Source organism: Hippocampus bargibanti, linkage group LG01, assembly GCF_051943395.1.
Source record: "Hippocampus bargibanti isolate YZ-2025 linkage group LG01, ASM5194339v1, whole genome shotgun sequence".
Classification (NCBI taxonomy): domain Eukaryota; kingdom Metazoa; phylum Chordata; class Actinopteri; order Syngnathiformes; family Syngnathidae; genus Hippocampus; species Hippocampus bargibanti.
The window spans coordinates 6,515,566-6,536,795 of record NC_142734.1 but is presented as its reverse complement, the minus strand read 5'-3'; the positions used below and the strand labels follow the sequence as shown (position 1 = coordinate 6,536,795).

The 21,230-nt window shown below is 41.5% G+C and overlaps 1 long non-coding RNA gene across 1 annotated transcript in view; it reads left to right on the top strand.

The window, feature by feature from the left end:
- Positions 1-342: 342 nt before the first annotated feature.
- LOC148902881 (uncharacterized) overlaps positions 343-21,230 on the top strand; it is a 33,963-nt gene continuing 13,075 nt past the window's right edge. The window contains exon 1 of the long non-coding RNA XR_016118390.1: positions 343-489. This is a non-coding gene — a long non-coding RNA (uncharacterized LOC148902881). The remainder of the gene's footprint in view (positions 490-21,230) is intronic.

Here is a 21,230-nt window from a genome sequence, read left to right as displayed (position 1 = left end):
CGATGCTGTGTGGGTCAATTCGATGGCATAAAAGAAAAACAGCCGTCAGCCAATCGTATTTTTACATTGCTGTTTGTCACTGGACTGACATCCAATACAACCAATCTTTCATCTCATCTTGTTTGATATTAGGCATTTGTATACAAGCACACCGGTTTATACAATTCTTAATCTTTAAAAAAACGTTATTGAAATGGGGTGGGGACTCCGACAAAGAGGCCACAAAACCGAGCGCTTCCAGATAGAAGGAGAACAAGAGTTGAACTTTTTGTTATGATACAAAGTCCTACTCTAAGTGCATTTGCCACTCGACTATTGCTCTCACATGTGTGGAGTTGAATTTTGAGACTGTGCAGACAAAGTATGACACAGACTTTACCTCCAAAAGCGACCCAAGAAAGACAAAGGTGAAGAAACTCCCAATTGTCCAGGTTCTTTTTCTCATCGCTGACTACAAACGTGAAAGCATCCGTGGAAGGATCAACTTGGGTAAGTCACATAAGCAAAAGAAATCCTTCTAATTGGGGAGACGTTGAATTTGCTACCCACTGAAGTATCTGGCTCTGTCACTGGAGAACCAAAGGAGACATATTATCTTCAGTAAAAGTCCTCCAAGTGATTAAAAACTAAAGTGAGACAGCGCAGTCAAGCCGTGACAGCATTTGTCGACTTGAGTTTTTTTGTGAGTCAGCCTTTTATCAACATGAAGATTATTAAGTCCAAATTCGTTCTACCATGACTGATGATCATTTTGAAATGTGCTGGAGGGTACCTGGCAGCTGAAACTGTCCTTTCAGTTCAAGTCTATATAAAGTGCTGAAAAAAATAAAGGGAACACAATGCAACTTCATTTCAATCGCACTTGTGTGAAATCAAATGCAGCAACACTGATTGACAATCAATTTAATATGCTGTTCTGCAAATGAAATAGACAGCAGGTGGGAATTATACACAGTTAGACAGACAGCCTAAATGAAGCATTGCTTCTCCAGGTGGTGACCACAGATCACTTCTCCTTTTTATGCTTTCAGGGTGATGTTTTGGTCATTTTCTTTGCTGTGCTTTCACTCCACAGACGTGGCTCAGGTAGTGAATCTCAATATCAATGGCAAGAGTGACGTTAAATGTGCTTACAAGTCTCCTTCATTTGTTTTGGTTAATAGTTCACAAAGCTTTTAAAATAAGGTAATCTTCATTTCAAAATGGCTGCACATAGCTCAAAAAGCAGTTCTGTGTTTGAGTGTGTTTTGGCGGATGCCTTCAGAATCATAATCAGAAAACCTTTATTCGTTCCACAATAGATTTACTTGGATCAAGCAGTAAATGCCCGTGGTTAGCACACAACTAAACGTTATCATCAACGGCCGTTCGTGCTAATCAACCCTGCTCTAGTGCATAGTGCACATTTTTTTTGTCACTGAAACCTGACCTATCATTCTTTGTGCGAAACATTGATGAATCCCACATTTATGCATCAACATGTGCATATGATTTTTGAATGAATGAGAGACCAAATGTCAGTAGTACTTCAGTTTTGGACATAATCCCACAACATTATCATCTGAAAAGTGGTGGGCCGTCATCCTGCAAGGCCTTCTCTGCTGCCCTAAAAATATCTGAATCACAGACTGAGGACACCAAAGCAATCAGTTCTGCAGGCCCTGTCACATTTAATGCAGTGTCAATGACTCTGTTAACTAATGTATGTTGCTTTAACCAATCGGATTTTGAGTTGGTCGCAAGCCTGGGTAACGTCAGAGTTTTCGCCATACTGTATTTGACACTTGACTGGCCAATCATAGTTTCACTTGCCGCTAGTGACAAGAGCATACTGGCCAGAGCTAGCACATTTTATCTGGAGGTGGCTGCATAAGCAAATACATTGTTGTCCTTATTTAATTGTGGTTTTGTCAACCCACACTAGCTGAAGGAGATGAAATTCATTTGGTGGCAGATTTACTGTTGAAGCCATTTTCAAGACAGACTTTTCACGAAAAAAATGGCCATCATTTACAAAGGTCGGACAGCTCTGAATATATCAGAAAATAGAAAATAAATCTTCCCTGCGGTATGAAAGAGCGACTTCCAACCCCATATCATGAATCCACACGTTAATTGTAAAAAAACTCAAACAGTTCAATGACAGTATTTCTTTCTTCAAAAGTTATTTCCTGGCTAACGGGACCCACAAGTAAATCACACCACACTTTTTATTTACAGTCGCAGCTTTGGATTTATTCAAAGTTAGCACGACCGAAGGCCCTCGGGTGATATGCACAGCCTGCCACTGCATCTGAATCTAAATCACACTTTCTCTCATTGTGTCCTGATTGAGTCCTCTGTTGTGACAACACGGCTATAGCTCTCAGGCAAAGACACGGCGAAGCTTACTATCGGCTAATTATGTATGCTCACATAATGGAATTACACACGTGCATACTTACCGTGAGTTCTTGGGGACACTAACAAGTCAATAAAGACGATGACTTATCTCACGTCTGGCTCCACTCATTATCGATTGATTCCAGTGTGTTTCACTCCATGCATAGCAGGAATTAGCAACTATAGATTCTAGTAATCCGTAAACTCTGCCGTTTTCCTCATACAGTCCATTCAAAGGACAACCGACACAATTTTTTTGTTTCCTAACTGACATCACAAAAACGTTTTATAGCATCTAAATATATACAAAACACGCAGGCTGATATTTTTAGTGAAATGCAAAATACCAATAAAAGTGACTTAAAGTGTCCAAAAACCACTTCAAAATGAAACCGGAAATGGCCAGTTTCAGAAGGTCCCGCCCCCTTGTTTGTGACTTCACGCCAAGACGCCTTGCCTTGCTCGAGAATCAAAACAATGGCTTCAGATTTGGAGAAGATGCTTTCTTGTTACTCATCCAGTTATGAATATGATTCAAATAGTTCTGGAGAGAAAAGCATAATTGTTTGCAATTGTTTGCAATCGATTCAATGACAGCAATGTAGCACCCTGAAAATGCAGAAGATGGCGCCCAAGCTCTGTTGGAAATGGGCTGATTTGTCTGCTGGGAATTTGTGTCATTGAATATCAAATAGTTGTCTTGGTGCAACATACGATTCACCATCGCGTTATTTATGTGTTTTCCTTCTAATTTCGCCATCAACACGGATCAACACAAAGTTTTCAGACCAAACAAAGTACCGCAAAATGCATTGTGTGTCGCTTTCTCGGTCAGGGGCGTTCCAAACGTCAGGTGGGGATCGTCATCAACTTCTTTACAGACTTCCTGAATATTCAGCGCAAGTCTTAAAATGTAAAATATAGCTATATGCCGTGGAATCTTTGTAAAGTAGAAGCGGGTAGAAGTCATTTGAAGTGATTTTACAAATTATGGACACAACTTGTCCAGAGGCGTCGGTTGTCCTTTAGTGCCCATGTAAACTCACAAACCCACACATAAATGCTGCATAATTCTAATTGATTTTTGTGTAGGGCAGACAAATGGGATAACAAACGTCCTGAATTTGATCCAAATCATGACACTGTGTTTGTGACAATTTTATGACTCCCTTTTGACTCGTGCACAGTTTTTATTATGGTTTTTAAACTTTTATCTCGTCATTTAGTCTTCTGCTGCCTGCAGCCAGGTTGTCATTTCAAGCAAGAGTCTGTTCAAAATTGCATCATCTGGATGAATATAAAGAGGAAATCAATGCATTTAGCAGGGCTACATTATATTATTAATGAATCTCTAGCCATCTCCACTCTTTAGATCATTTAAATGATAGAATTGGACAATTCAAAGATGAACATCACTAATGTTTACCTCTGTTTATCTTTGGTCAGACGGCAAATTATTTTTGTTTTATTTCAACTCTGTTCTAAGTTTGTAAGTACAGTGATCCATCCATCCATCCATCCATCCATCCATCCATCCATCCATCCATCCATCCATCCATCTTCTGCCGCTTATCCGGGGTCGGATCGCGGGAGCACCAGCTTCAGTAGGGAAGCCCAGACTTCCCTCTCCCCAGCCACTTCGTCGAGCTCGTCCTGGCAGATCCCGAGGCGTACCCATGCCAGCTGGGAGACATAGTCTCTCCAGCGTGTTCTGGGTCGTCCCCGGGGTCTCCTGCCAGTGGGGCATGCTCGGACCACCTGACCAGGGAGGCGTCCTGGGGTGATACCTCAGCTCACAAATTTAATTGGTTCCCAGAAAGTGTGCGTAAGGCAAAAAGTTTGTCTGCCGAACTTTTATTTCCCTTAAGAAAAAAATCAAAAATTCGAAACTGTCGTTCCTATTTGATGATTTCATTCCTGGTTGTTTTTAGTCACCAATAGTTATTTTTATCGGTGAAAACAAATTACAGTAAAGTCTCGTTATATCGATATCGGATATATCGATAGTCCCGGTTATATCGATACTATTTCTATGCACGCACGGAGAAAATTACATGCAAACAGGGTCGGATATATCGATAGTCCCGGTTATATCGATATTTTTCGGACTCCTTTGAATATCGATATAACGAGACTTTACTGTATCTCAGTGTATTTCTGTTATGACTGTATATTTGCCTCTGCACGCTTCAGAATTATTCTCAGTCTCAAGCACTTTTCTCTCTATTACAGGACTCAATAGGTTATATGCCAGTAAATGAGCTTTCTCAGGCACTTATCAGCACAATCGATCCGCTTATCAATAGCTGACACTGTTGACTCAATATGCCTCCACCTTATCCATCTAAGGCTGATCAGTCAAGTTGAACCTCTTCCAGCCAATAAACGTGGACGGCAGTGTTTAATGCACCATTAATAGCATCAAATACGCACACACCACGGTGACGTGTTGTACCATCCATCATGACGAGGCGAAGAGGACCTCGTTACTTACATTCCAAATAAGTGGCCTGAAAAGTGTGCTCATCGAAGCAGATTGTATGTGCTGTCGTTGGCCATCTTGCTTGTGATTTATTATGATGGCCATTCTTTTTATTAAGGTTCCAAAACAGCAGGCACTAAATTGTATGTTCTTTCGCGAACACTTTAAGCACTCTCTTAGCAAGTGGGTGTAAAAATGGTGGCGAGCGCCATGCTGAAAAGCATTCCGTGCTATCATAATGGCTGACAAAAGAAAGGGTTCTCAGTGGCTACTACAATTGCTGCTCAGCAGGGTTAAAAGGTATACTGCACTCAAACTATTTCATATCAGCCGATATTGACGCATTGAATATTAATGATGATTTCATTATTCTCTTCCAAAGTAAGGCTCTGGAGGAAAGAGGTGAAGACAGGTAATTTTATTTCAAAATACATAATTTCACCTGGAGTAAGAGGTTAAAACAGCTCTGAAAAAGTCAAATAAACATTTACATGTAAAGATGAAAGTAATATCTTTTTAATTCATTCACCGCCTTTCTCGAATTTTGAATTGAAAAACATGACATGAAACGTCATTCCCAATTTTTTTCCAGTTTATTTTTTTCTTGCTGGGTGGTGCCAATAAAGCGCTGTTGTTTTTTTGTTTTTTTTCCCCCATCATTCCTCTTTTTTCCATGTTAGCGCTTTGTACCCGCTTCACTTGTTGTTAAAGCGCTATATAAACCAATACTGTATGTACAGTATGTATTGCATTGTATTTTGGACAGCCACCCTCATTTCAAGCTCATGTAACTCCTGACCCATATAGTTTAGGAATTAACTCTTTTTCTGAATAAGGAAGAGAGTCTAAGGTTTCTTATGCTGGATTGAATGTTTGTGTAGTCCTAAAACTCAATATTGTGTGGGTCCTGCAATTCAAGTGACACTGATAAAAACCTTGGCACTAGAGTGAACACATTTTTGCACGTTCTAACATAATTTAGTCTAGATAATCTACTATGTAATCACAATCTTTGTTAATAATTATACTTATAAATTAGAGTCAGTTAGATAATTACCGTCATTGGAGGAAAGCTGACTCACCACTTTTCCAGAGACCCTAGAAGTGGCACCTTAATTCAACCATTAGTAAACAATCAATATATACATGCAAATGAGTCATTCTAATCATAATAAATGTTTGTGACATTGAGTTACTAAAATGGACAATTTTCTATCGAACCGTCTTAGTACTGGGCACTCTTTGTATCTTGTTTTTTTTATTGTAATTTAATACTGATTAACTCATTCACTGCCAAACGTGCAAAAATGTGTCGACTCCAGTGGCATCGTTTTTGTCATTGTCACTTGAAATCAGGACCCACAAAATACTTAATTTTAGGACTACATAAACATTCAATACAGTGTTGGAAACCTTAGACTCTCTTCTTTCATCAAAAAAAGAGTCAAATCCTAAATTATTTGGGTATCGACTTGAATATGAGCTTGAAATGAGGGCAGCTGTCCAAAATACATATTGGTTTATATAGCGCTTTAACAGCTGAAGCTGGAACAAAGCGCTAACATGGAACAAATGGAAATGCTGCCCTCTTGTGGAAAAGAAAAAAAAAACATTACCAGAGGCCATGGCCAGCACTTTATCAGCACCCAAGCATGAAAACACAAAACCCGAACAAATTCGGGAATGGCACTCTACGTCATATTTTCAATTCCAGGACAAATGTGTGAATGGCAGTGGATTAGTTACTAAAATGTCAGCTGTTATTTAAGGCGTGGCTAGAGGACTACCAAATTTTACATTCACAAAGCTTGTGAGTGAATCAGAAATGCACCAATGCAGCAATTTATTAATCTGTCAGCGGAGAAATTTACATTTCACAGCAGCAAAGTGATGAAAGTAAGCGGAAAGGAAAGGAAGAAGTATAAAAACAAAAAAAACTAAATAACAAATCATGTGACAACACAAAAGACACAGTCGTTAAATCTTAAGCACTTTCTGCACCCTCTTTGTTGTACGAAGCAGTTCTAGATGAAAGAGGAGAGGATCAAAGTGTCCTTTTCACCAGTGGATCAGGTACATCAAGGTGAAATGTGCACATCTGCTACGAGATAAATGTTGAAAACAAACAGGAAGCTCTAGCATCCATTGACAAAAAGAGATTGTCTCACTTCAATTCCAAGCTGCAACAGTTGCACATATGCAGTGGGGCTGTGAAAATGCTGCCCATTACATTACCATGAAGAATCATGGTCAGGTTATATTTTTATAATACCACTTGATGAATGGACAGGGAGCATTTGTTATTACCCGCACATACGTTCATTCTCACTTTGTAACTAAAACTGTGATCACTGCGATGTCAAGTGACATTGCCCCGATGACAGCCCTGTTTCAAAATGCAAAGCTCCTACTCGAATGCAGGTTGTGAGAGTAATTGATAGTGGTTACACTACGCCTGGCCTTGCGATAATGGAACATTTCACTCTCATATAGCATCACAGTATCCCCTGCAAACTCGTTTGTTGTCTTTTATATCAAAGCCAACAGTAGCAATGAGTCCATGCACGCTGCTTATGCACTAAACTGACCGGTGGTGAATTGACCCGCGGGGTAATGTGAAATGGTGTCACCATTATTTTACTCAAGTGCTCAAGTGAAGCTTTGTTTTGTTTTTGTTTTTTTATTAAGCTCTACATTTTTTCAAGGTCAAACCCTGTTTGAAGGGAATCGCTACTGAAAAAAACGAGCTTGCATTTTGCAGATTATCTGTTTTTGGCATCAAAGAGAAACAGAAGAGCAGGATTGCAATATAAAGTCCGATTTACGGTAATGTCACTAAATCCTCCATCCACGTGTTTAGTATATGTCAATTTACATGTCAGAAAGCTGTCAGAAAGTCAGCTGTGGTGCTTCTCGCAACGGTTGTGATGACGAGAGTGATTGACGGGGTCTCCTTATGGTACATGTATTTGGAAAATGTAAATTTGTTGATCCATCCCATGTTTGAGACAGAAACATAATCATTACCTCATTTGACATGCATATTCTGCAATCTCAGAGTAACACGAGTATGCAAACTGGATTATGGATTGCCGAGTATTGCGGGAGGAAGACTGGGGCCAATTTAGTTGGGCAACATCCTTTTCAGAATGCAAAAAAAGATCTTCCGTCACATTTTGGAGCAATTAAGTGGTTGCCCAGTGGTTGTGCCCAAAAATGTGTCTCTGTTCATGCATTTTCACAAACTTTTGTAAACACCCCAGGGCAGAGTCCAAGTGGTAACAAGCTTGTTAGGAAAGTCAGTAACAAATGAGCCGGAGCACATTGTTGCAGCATTAGAGATGAACAGAGGTGTGAAAATGTCACCACAAAACGCCACTGGTCAGCAAATGTCACCTTTCCACTGCACTTTTCACCAACACCCACTCATCTAATTTACTTTGCCTCTCATTTCTATACCACACAAACACTTTTTCTGCTGACAGTTTGCCACTGATGGCAGTTTTTGTTTTCAATAGAAAGGCAGGCCAAACTGCGGATGCATGAAAAGTTACGAAATAACATTTTGTGGAGAAGGTAGATTAAAAGGTAAGGCTGACCAAAATACACATATGCTGTCAAAACCTCATTTTTATTTCCTCAGTCAATAAAAGACCTTGCTCTTGCTTTTTTTACTTCATAAAAGAAAACAACAGTTCTTTATTCTCTTAATATGGAAATTCTGGATTTGCGGCTCCACAAAAGAAAGGTACAAAAACAACACTGGTGCATTTCAATGAACCGGATCACATTGATAGAGTGCATCCGATCTATTCATGGACGATGCCGACATCTGATTCAGCCCAGATTTTATTGCCATTTTAATAAGTTCTTATCGGGACATGAGAATATTTGAATTTGTTGAACTGGTGGGTGACTGGTTCGCACGTCCACCTCACAGTGCAAAAGTCACCGGTTATTTTCCAGGCTGCAGCCTTCCTGTTTGGATTTTGCATATTCTGCCTGTGCCCGTGTGGGTTTTCCTCCTACATTTCAAAACATGCATGGTAGGTTAATTAATCATGCTAAAAATTGTCCCTTAGTGTGAGTACGAAGAGTCGTTCACCTGTGGCCTCTAATCGTTAGCAACCAGCTGAGGGTGGCCGGACCCCACTTCCTGCCTGAAGAAGCCTGATTTCGGCCTGTGTCAGGAGAAGCACTTAAAATAATGCCAGCTATATCGATAGCTAGATAGCTAGCAAGAGATATCTAGCTAGATAGCTAGATACAATAGCTTAGATAGGTAGCTAAATACAATAGCTAGACAGCTAGCTCGAGTGCTAGCCCAAGTGCTAGCTGGTGTTGCGGCAGCACAAAAAGGTACAAAAACAACACTGGCACATTTCAATAAACCGCATCACATTGACAGGGTGCATCTGATCTATACATGGACGATGCCGACATCTGATTCATTCTAGATTTTATTGCCATTTTAAAAAGTTCTTATCGGGACATGATAATATTTGAGTTTGTTGCGATGGTAGGCGACTGGTTAGCACAGTCAAAAGGTGGGTGGATAGACGGACGGACAAATTTGAAGCATTCACTCGCAAGTGTGTGTGTGTGTGTGTGTGTGTGTGTGTGTGTGTGAGAGAGAGAAATAGAGGGGGGAGGGGGGGAGAGACAAGCTGTAATGCAGACAGTGATTAAAAAGCTTCATCAGTCGCTATGAATTAGTAACTAAAGAATCCACCATTAGTTTATCATTTTCGCTTTTCAAATTCTCATCAGGTGAAGCAAACGGCACAAATTTGCTGCTCACAGATCATCTTCTGCTTATTGCCGGATGAAGCTGAAACATAATTTACAGTGAAGTCATTGTTGGTGTCACCCAGGTATGAGCGAACCAGAATTATTGACGGTATGAGTGAGCAAAAAACGTGCATTAATGAGGATCAGGAATTAATCTGTTCAACTCTGTTCAACTCTACGCTACCCGTAATGTTGATCATTTTGCACATTGTGGGTTCATGAAACGTCCTTTGACGAAATTGGGTGACAATCTTTTTTTTGTGCATCAGTATACGATTGGTCATGGGTATTGTTATAATTAATGTATTTATTTGCTAAATTATTGGCCAATATACATTCTTGAAAATGTCTTTCCCCCTCTTAGCAAGACGTCTGTGTAAGCTCTCAGTCGTACAGGAGTGGTTCATCTATGAAAAGGTTGATGATAAATTTGTCAACAAAAATACAGTCAACCCTTTCAGGGGCTGTCGTTAAGACAGTGGACAGCTTATCATGTTATCAGGTTACAGGGTGCATGAATATGTAAAAAAAAAGAATTTTATTCTCAATGAATTTGAAGGCAGTGACATTTGTTTCACCTTTCAATAAAGAACTTGTATTACTTGGACAGAGCTGTTTCTGCAAACAAGAGATATTCACAGATGCATTCAGCGAATCTCTATTATACATAAAGTACATTATCTGTGAACATTGTTAAGCCCGACGCCACAGAACTCAGAGAGGAGCCGGAACAAAACACAACAAGCAGCTGCTGCGGTGTGCGTTAAATGGATATTATTATCCTCCTTGGGGCAAAATAAGATCTCCACATCTCATGGGCATAAGTCTCTGCCTTGTTTTCGTTTCCAGCTGTTTACCTGCAACCTTTCACTCTTTTGAAAGACGGAAGATTTAGCCATGAAATGAGATATCAGGAAATAAGATGGGGTGGGAGAAGATCACGGCACAGAAAAATATTGAAGACCAAAGAATAAGGGTGTGTGTGTGTGTGTGTGTGTGTGTGTGTGTGTGTGTGTGTGTGTGTGTGTGTGTGTGTGTGTGTGTGTGTGTGTGTGTGTGTGTGTGTGTGTGTGTGTGTGTGTGTGTGTGTGTGTGTGTGTGTCAGTGACATGCGGTGAGGTTCATGGGTGGTGAGGCACTGACGTCATCACAGTTAGATTTACAAACATATGAAGTCTCCAAAGTAGCTTATTTGATTGGCAATAGTCAGCATTCTTTATATAAACTGTAGCAGAGAAAAAAAATAAAAAACCTTATTATCGTGTTACCTTTACTTTAAATGAAGTCCGTGCGCCGCACCTTCTGAAGCAAGGCATCGATGCCTTCTTTGTAGAAGCCTTCATTATCTTTCTTCAGTTTTAAAAGTCTCTATATTTCTTTCAATTTAGATATGTAATCCTCCATTCTGAAAATAAGGCCAAGCAACAGGAAAAAAATGACTGGATGGTTGCTCTTAACTTGCTAACTGTTTACTGTAGCTTGCTCTCACTAATTCTATTATTCTGCAGTTTTGATTAAAAATAAAATAAACACTGTAGTACAGTGTTTATAATGTAAAGTGACTACATTATATACATCAGCTAAACTGTAGAAATTTAGTTCATATACTAAAAGTGTTTGAACACTTTAATAGCGATATACAGAGGGACAGCAATGTGGTCTCACTGCAGAACAAGCCAGCACAGTTAGCGTAGTCATTGCGCAATCCATGGTGAGGCTCAACCTATTTGAACGGTAAATGTGAAAATTCCGCGATTTTGAAACAAACAAAAAATGGTGAAGTTAAATGGAAAAGAACTTTAAAGTACAAATCACTAAATAAATATAACTAATGTATTTTTTCATTTGATATTTCCATGATGACAGTAGGTGAGGCCGTGCCCCCCTGATTGCACGTCACTGGTGTATGTGTGTGTGGGCGGGCTTAATGCTTCACACAGTCCCCACTATGTAGCAAAAACATGTGAGCGTGTGCGTGTATGCTTGAAAGTGTGTGTGGAGTGACTCAGCTGATGAATGAGTTAGCTTGTGCCATTTGTGTGTCTTGATAGGAATGTTAGACTTGTATGTTTTTGTGTGTTGTTCTTCACACCCACAGCAAGCGACGCACACTTCCTTGCATCTGTGTGTACTTGGTGTAACAACATGCACTACCTCTTCAAAGACTTGGTTGCGGCTTGACTTTCTAAAAATATGCACGAATCAAATGCAAAAGCGAGTTCAAGAGATTTGAATTGGATTGGATTGGATTCGCCTTTATTAGTCTCACAGTTGAGACATACATTTCACAGCAGCTAAGTGATGAAAGTAAGACCAAAGGAAAGGAAAAAAGTAGAAACACAAAATACAGGAGCTGCTGTAGAGGCAGCCACTCTCGCAGCACCATCTTGAAATCAAAAAAAAAATTGAAAAGGGGAAAAGAAAAAACCATTGGACAATATACAGAATAATCTGTGCTTTGACTGTTTTCTTAAAATGTGCGGTATCTATGAGCCATCCAAGCAAATGATGCGAGATGCCGGCTGGAAGATCACGGCTTTATTGCCTCATTTAAATGTCAGTGCACAGCATGCACGCCCCTTGGTGTCACAATGTTAAAAACATGTTGCACAGGGCAAACTCAATCATATATTGATTCGCTGGACAACCCCCACATTTCAGATTTTTGCATGTACATCTGTACCTTTTTCCTTCTATACTAAACAAGGCAGCAATGCATGACAGAACTGTGTTTGGTGGCTGTTTCCACTTCCAGTTAACTCATCCACTGCTTGACCATGTGTAAAAATGTGTTCACTCCAGTGCCAGGGTTTTTGTCATTTTCACTCAACTTGCAGGACCCACAGAATTTAGGACTACGTAAACATTCAATGCAGCATAAAACACTTTAGACTCTTTTTTTCATCAGAAAATGAGAGTTAATTCCTAAGTTATATGGTTCTGGAGTAATATGAGGTGCAAGTGGTGGCGGCTGTACAATCATGCTATTTGGAGATTTTTTTTTGTGTGTGCCCTGTTTTTACTTTTCGGTCTGGCATTGCGGTGGCCTCCTCACAATAGCACAGCCACTTGTGTGTGTGTTTAATGTATGCAAATGGATGTAGGTTTTGCTGAGGATGAGTACAGGCAGGCAGCACACTGGGAGTCCCGGGAACAGAAAGGGTGACTTTCGTCATGCTGGAGGGACATGGCAGGTGCTTGAAAAGATCGATATTTTGTTGCTAAGAGTCAATTGACAAGTCAATACTGTGGCAATGATGTAGGTCTCGAGCAGCCATTTTAGAGCCAAGGCACATATTTCTACATGATAATAATCGCGCAATGTGCTATGAAATGCTCATGTCAGAAAAAAGTATACATTACATGTTGTTACAAATGACTAAGCACAATGATAAGGTCTTCAAGAAATAGCCACCATTGAGCCATACATTTTGATTTGACTTGTGAGCCCAGTCACTGTCATTGGGCAGCAGGCGGAGTACACCCTTAACTGCTTGCAAGTGAATTGCAATGTACACATAGACAAACAACCATTCACACCCAGGGACAATTTCGAGCATTCAATTAACTTTGCGTACATGGGAGGAAATCTGAGTTCCCCAAAACAACGCGGAACAAGTGAGAACAGTCAGGGAGAGAACACGCAAACTCCACACAGGATGGTGTGAGGTCAGAATGGTGCCCAGGACTGCTGTTCTTTAATGTGGACATGCTAACCACTCGACCTCCGGGCCACCTTTTAGGTTATTTTAATGGTTCTCATTAGATCCTATAGAGTAAAAATAATAAACCCCAAGAAGAGAATCGATGAAAAGGTTTCTTCATCTGTACTTCTTTGAAGGTGTCTGACTCATCCAAAAAGCTTCGTCAGTAAACTAAAATTGTGCTGGTAAGAGAAGGAGATTGCCAAAGTTACCCCCCAAGGCTGCATTGGATCCACCATTTAACACTAGATTAATGTGATGACATATCGTACTGATATTAGTCATATGAAGCTTGTTTGAGTTCATTCAATTAAAATGTGACTTACAAATTCAATCACATTTATTTGGACAGCTTAAAAAATGTTTTTCCCCTTTTGTTTAAATGCAGCGAGTGTTGAATTCAGCAATGGACGCACATGCATATGCATGCAGTTCTACAGCCATCACACTGTGTGGCCCTGCTAATGAAGTGTTCATGGGGAGGATTCTGCTTACAGAGTTTTGCCCTCTTGGCCTCCTCTGCTAGAGATAAATCGCTAATAAGCTTGTTATTGGAGGTCAGTGGAATGTCACCGCATGCACGTGCACATGCACACAGACTCACACATATTACGGCTGCACATTAGCTACTGCTTACGAAAAGGTCCACAGGTTAATACCATGAAATAAAGACTCAGTTTTAAAGGTAACACACAGTCTAAGCACACATGTGTAAGCCCCCCCTGAAGCGTGAGGTAATTACTTAATGTAATATTCTGTTCAGGGTCCTCATGTAGTCGACGGGGTGTAACTTGGCTCACAGTATATCAACATCTAATTTAATTACCTGCTGAGTTCCGTTGTCATTTAGACAATAGCATTACATAGCGCCAATCTAAGATGTTTTTACAATCGAGGGTTGTTTCGTTCATCTTCTATGTGAAAATGAAATCATCTGTAATTGTCTGAGATTCTACAATCAGGTGGAAAATTAATATGAATGTTGAAGTCACTCATATTGTCTCCTTGACTCCCCAATTCAGCCGGCTCCTTTTCCTTTGGGCTTTTCCCTTCAGGGGTTGCCACAGCAAACCAGTGTCCTCCATCTTCAGGCATTTGATTCGCATGTTTGTTTCGGCCAAGCTTTGATGTTGGATGCTCTTCCAATTCAGCCATAAATTCAAGATGAATCTTCAGCAACACTGTAGATAGCATAACGTGAACCTCAAATGTTTAAAAGATCTAGTGAAAGCGAGAGCAGATTAGGAAATAAGGGCCTGCAGTACTTGTCATGAAAACTCCCCAAATTTGGAGGAGAGGCCTCTTCCAGCTGCAAGGTATACCAAGCAAACACCAATCATATTAAGATTGTGGTCACCGATAAGGTCATTAACTTGCTAGGCTTTAGAGGGGAGTGATCTAATATTCATGAGTCTGATTTTCAATAAAGCTAGCTGATCGGTGCCATTTGCCCTCATGGGATTCTTAGTCATCGTATTAATAAGATTGCATTGCCTTATGTCTCGTATTGTATTTCCAGTGACTATCGGAGGTTATTATTGCCGGGATTTGATTGTTATACCTCGCCTTCCAAGGACTGTTATGAGGAGCCAGCAAGCACCTTGCCAACGATGGGACCAACCAAGACAGAATCTTGAAACTCATTGCACCGTAACATGTCGTTAAGGCATACAAAGAGTCATGGATCAAAGTCAAAGTCAAAGTCAGCTTTATTGTCAAACGTGCTAATATGCATGACATACAGCACAAATGAAATTAATGTCCTCTCTGACCCAGCGTGCAAGACATGCAAGGCACTTATAACGTGGCTAAAAGACATACAATTGACAACAGACAATACTTATAATTTCTGTATGTAAAGTGAGGTAGTGTTGTCTGGAAAGTGAGGCAGTGACATATGTAAAGTGAGGAAGTGACGTACATAAAGTGACGTAATGTCGTAATTGCAAAAACAAACAACAAGAAAGGATTGAAGTGAGGTCTTGCAGAAAAAAATGAGAAAGAACAAAAAAATAGAGTTCAGGATGATCGTACAGCATGTAGCGTGTACTCAGAGTTCGGTGAGTGTGGCAGTGGGAAGGGGCAGGCTGGGCAGGGCTGGGAGGGAGTTGAGTCTCCGGACTGCCTGGTGGCAGAAACTGTCCTTGAGCCTGCTGGTCTTGGCTCGGAGACTCTGCAGTCTCCTACCCGATGGCAGCAGGCTGAAGAGGCCGTGGGAGGGGTGTGTGGGATCGCCAGCGATCCTGATGGCTCTGCGGGTGAGGCGGGTGTTGTAGATGTCCTGAAGGGGGGGGAGAGAGACACCGATGATCTTCTCAGCTGTCCTCACGATGCGCTGCAGAGTCTTAAGGCAGGACACGGTGCAGGCGCCGTACCACACGGTGATACAGCTGGTCAGGATGCTCTCGATGGTACCGCGGTAGAAGGAGGTCATGATGGGGGTCGGGGCTCCAACTCTTTTAAGCTTGCGGAGGAAGTACATGCGCTGGTGGGATCTCTTGGTGATTGATGCCGTGTTGTGGCTCCAGGACAGGTCTTCGGATATGTGCACTCCCAGGAACTTGGTGCTGCTCACTCTCTCCACTGCAGCACCGTCTATGGTTAGTGGAGCATGCTGGGGGTGCACTCTCCTGAAGTCCACAACAATCTCCTTCGTCTTCTCCACATTCAGACGGAGATTGTTGTCCTTGCACCACGTGGCCAGGCGGCTGACCTCGTCCCTGTTGGCTGTCTCGTCGTCGTTGTTGATGAGGCTCACCACAGTCGTGTCATCCGCAAACTTTATGAAGAGGTTGGAGCTGGGTGATGATGGTGAGCAGTCGTGCGTGAGCAGAGTGAAGAGGAGGGGGCTCAGCACACACCCCTAGGGGGCCCCTGTGTTCAGCGTGATGGTGCTGGAAGTGTTGTCGCCAACTCTGACTGCCTGTGGTCTCCCCGTCAGGAAGTCCATCAGCCAGTTGCACAGGGAGGTGCTGATCCCCAGTTTGCTCAGTTTATCGGTGAGCTGTTGGGGGATGATTGTGTTGAATGCAGAGCTGAAGTCGATGAACAGCATTCTGACGTAGGAGTCTCTGGTCTCCAGGTGGGTGAGCGCTGTGTGGAGAGCAGTGGAGATGGCATCATCGGTCGAGCGGTTGGGCCGATATGCAAACTGGAAGGGGTCATGGCTGGGGGGGAGGGCAGCCTTGATGTGGTTCATAACTAGCCGCTCGAAGCACTTCATGAGGATGGGAGTGAGTGCGACCGGGCGGTAGTCATTGTGGCAGGTGGGGGACGACTTCTTAGGGACCGGGATAATGGTGGTGGCTTTGAGGCAAGTGGGCACAACAGCCTGGCTCAGAGATGTGTTGAAGATGTCCGTGAAGACATCTGTGAGCTCCACAGCGCAGTCTCTCAGAACACGGCCAGGAATGCTGTCGGGACCCGGGGTTTTTCGTGGGTTGGTCCCTCTGAGGGTTCGCCTCACGCTGTGATCAGTATATAAAGTGCAACCCGCTATTCTAAATAAAAAGCTGCATGCGTTGTGAGATTCGAGCATCGTTCTGGTTAGCTGTGCAGCCTCCACATCGGTTGTTAGTGGTTTTGTGCCAGATCTCATCTGGTCCGTTCTGGAAGGTTCAAAAAAGAATCCCCAAGGTGTTAAAGTCAAGGAAGTTGAAGGAGACAGTCGAGTTTAGCGAAATATTTCATATAATGATTCTCGTTCTGATTGTTTTGTCACAAAAACCTGACACTTGAACAGGAATGTGGACACAGTTGTGACTAAAATTCGCCAAAACACCACAGTGATTTGATGAAAATCACACATGAAGAAAAGTAGTTGATCTCATACACTAAGATAAAACGCCTAAACGCAAATTCAAAGAGCCACTTGACCACAATGATGGAGAAACCCCTCCTTTCCTGACTCGACCACTTTACCTTCAGGTGCACTCAATAACTCCTGATTAGGTGAGCGGGAAGAAAGGTAAATAAGACAAAGACATCGGAAAGTTTGTACACCAGACACCTCAAGGCATGTCATTACACAAGCAAAGATAGCACCGAAATCCATTTACAAACACAATAGCCAATGGCATTCAGAAGCTTAATGGAGCCACCAAAAGTAGTCCATCCAAGAATAGCTTGCTAACTACCTAGCTAGATAGCTATCTAAGTAGCAGCTAGCCAGCTAGCCAACGAGCTAGCGAGCTTGCAAGCTAAATACGTAGATAGATAGGCAGACTCATCCTCGAAGTGGTGTCGTATACTATCCCATCTATATTGGGGAAGCAGGTGGACAACCCCCCGAATGGGTTGGCAGCCAATTGTAGGGTAGAGAAAAACAAGCACCTATTTGTGCTCACACTCACCCCGATGGACAATTTTGAGCATTCAATTAACCTAGCGTGGATGTCTTTCGATAAAGGAGGAAGTCAGAGTGCCCGGAGAAAAACTATGCTGGCATCGAAACAATATACAAACTCTATACCGGAAGGCCATCGCTCGGAATAAATCCCTAGACCTCTGTTCTTGGAAGGGGGTCTGACAACGTGAGGCCCTAAAATGGTTTTAAAAATGTTTGAAATGCATTAATCAAAGTAAAATGGGGGGAAAAGGTTTTTAAATCCAAGCTTTTAACCTGAAATGAACAGTGTTTACCCTTAAGACTGACTTCATCTCTGTTGACATCTTATGAGTATTCCATATTTTGCACCTCATAACAGCTAAATACTGCTTCACCTTGTTTGCTTTGAATTCTGGACTCCATTAATTAACCCACTTGACATTGCAGACCTCTGAGCCCCTTTGGGTTTCTACTTCATGTGCATTTATTTTCTTCAAATTATAGACCAAGAGCGGAATTTTAAAAATTACTCAGAGCAATTGTAAAGTCTCTAGTACTAGTGTCATATTGTGATTTCTGTTTGGATAAGAAACTGAGCTGAATAATTCTGAATGACTATAATATAAACAATAAAAAAATAAAAGTATGTTCTCTGCGATGCTCAGGGACCACTTATTGTATTCTTAAACTGCTTCACATTACCCAAGACATCCGTGAAAGCATTACAAAGACAACATCCAAAATATGAAAAACAAGTGGACCTTTTTTTGTGTGTCATCTTTTTATTATTTGAAATGAATCATCGTGTTCACAGGTCATTAATGAAACAGTCCTTTCAATGGCAGCAACACAGTTACCTGTAGGCAATATGTACCAGTGGCGTTTGCGCCAACAAAGCCAAATTATAAATTGATTTCAGGTTTGCCGTGTCTCTCGATCAGCCACCCAATTATTGCTACTGGGACACCCACAGTCACGACACAACAGAGGCTGCCTGGGCTTTTAAAATCTTCACTACATCTGAGATGACACCACTGGTTGAAATTATTACCCATCGAAAACCAGAGCATGCCGCCGGTCGTGCCGCAATGTCAGATCTGTGTTTTTGTGCTTGCATGTGTGTATGTGTTACCACACATTGTTTCATCTGCAGAGGCCTAGTGAGACGGCCAATGTGTCAAACAGTTGAGATTAATTTCAAAGTTGAAGGTGCAGAATTTAATACAGAGAATTAAAAGATGCTAATTTGCTGCTTAGCAGCCACTGTGCAGGTAGGCCATAATTGGCCGCAGCCTCATTGACCGTAAAACATAATCAGCTCTTTGCACCATTTATCTTTGATGCAGATGCTGGGCGATGAATCTACACATGCACAGACCGTATGTAGTTGCATGCAAAAGCAACAAATAAATAAAGACATTAACAATCAAACCAGCATTGTATAAAAACGTCCTATTGATGACAGCCCTTTGCAACATAGGAGTCTGGACGTCAAATCTCGGATATATATACTTGTACAGTATATATATTTTTTTCCTGGTACATGAGCTTTCAACAAGAAAAACTCCCACGGCGACACGGTCAAATAGAAAGCAAGAACTATATTGTGGCAATTTCACAGTATAACATTTTCAAATAAAAGACTTGGAACACCGGCGTATCCATCAGTGAAATGAGTTCTGTATGGGGCATTTACACTTAATTGGCTACGGTTGAAAAATGATTCCAATTATGATCCACCTAGAGAAAGAGGTGTGAAATATGAATAAGGGGGTCAGTCTAAAGTGAGCATATCACAGTAATGTTAAGAGCATCTTTGTGGTTGACTTTCAAAATGGAGCTTTTCGATTAAGCAGCCGTAACGCAGTGCTAATTTCTTGAATTGGATGCAACTACATTAACAATAAAGAAAAATGGTTTTAAAGACACACTCCACAAACCAAGAGAATATTGTGGACTGTACTACTCTCACACTTCATTAAGGATTCAATAGAGGTGTTTACCGTGTTGGTTGAGGTTTAATTGTAAAGAATGTACTCCAATCAACTAATAGTCCTCAAGAGGAGGGTGGTTTGGTAAAGCGTTCCACAAGCTCATGCTATTTCTATTGAGATAATGAACACCCTTTATCAGCCCCAGGATATGATCTTTACAACCAAGTACCGAGTATAAAGTATGGTTCTGTGTGTTTGTCATGCATGCGTGTTGGTATGCAGTGCACACTGCTGACAGATTGGCTAGACCTTGGAGCCAGCAGCAGTAGTGTGTTTTCACAGATGGATTAACATGCCTTCCACTATGAGGTCAATGTGTCCCATGATGGCGGACTGAAACCATTTACTGTTTATGGTGCCATCAATAGACTGGACTGTCCAGTGTAAATGTTGCTTCAAAGGCAACTACTTGACATTTCATTCGCAAATGCAGAGAATTTTCAGGATTGGGTGTCGGTCTGTTCATTGCAGTCTGCAAATAGGTTCTGAAGAATTGGATTTTGGAAGCTTTGCTGCCATTTTATACTTCACATGCTCATATGTATGTGTAGGCTCTTGGGCATACAGGAGTAGTCCATCAATGAAGAAGTTTCTTCAGCCGTCATCTGTAATTCTTTGAAGGTGTTGGACAATTCGCTCCTCATCCGACGAGTTTCATTAGCGAACTAAAGTTGGCCTGGTAACTCTATCCCTAATGGACAAAGGTGTCTGTGCCAGACCTCTGCTCTAATGTTGGAGAAGCAGTTGACGACTCCCTGAAGCCAATCAAATTACCACTTTTGTTCTGTATGATTACGTCTAATGTACTATTCCTGGCTCTGATTGCCTCATTAGCCCTGATATGAACTCAATAGCATGTCTAAGCCTACGTGGGAATGACCTAAGAGGTCGAAGAAGGGACCTATCACAGCAGAGGTCTGGCAAGGCCTCCTCTGTCCTTTAGGTATATAGGGCCTGGGTTACCAGCACAGCTTTAGTTCACTGATGCTCTTCGGAAGAGGAGCGTAACGTCCGACACCTTCAAAGAAGTACAGATGACGGCGGAAGAAATCTTTTCCTCAAGCACTAAGTTGGGTTCCTTTCCAGTGATGATTACACTCCTATATAGGTGCCCCTTGTCACCGATAGTGTTCATAAACTATTTTTTTTCTCATTTGAGCTGCTCTATATTTGACACACAGATCAGACATGAGATGGAAAATGGAATATTGGAATATATCTGGGCAAAATGATCTACAGTATCTCTGAAAAAAGTTTATTTTCATGTCAGTCTCCAGTTCATTATCAGGAAGCTCACTATCTGTCTTGTCCACTGTGTCAGGAAGTAACTCATTCTCAGGACAGCTGCCTCAAGTCTCTGTTGGCTGATAGACTGAAGTGACACAAGATAGACACTCACAGAGAAAATGACACATCATTTCTATAGAATGATGGAGTGCTGCAGTGACGAATTGATTCAACCACAGCTGGAATGTGTGGAATGCGTGAACACACATTCACACACAAACGTGCTTATAAATCAGCAAACACAACTAATGTGCAGTCATATC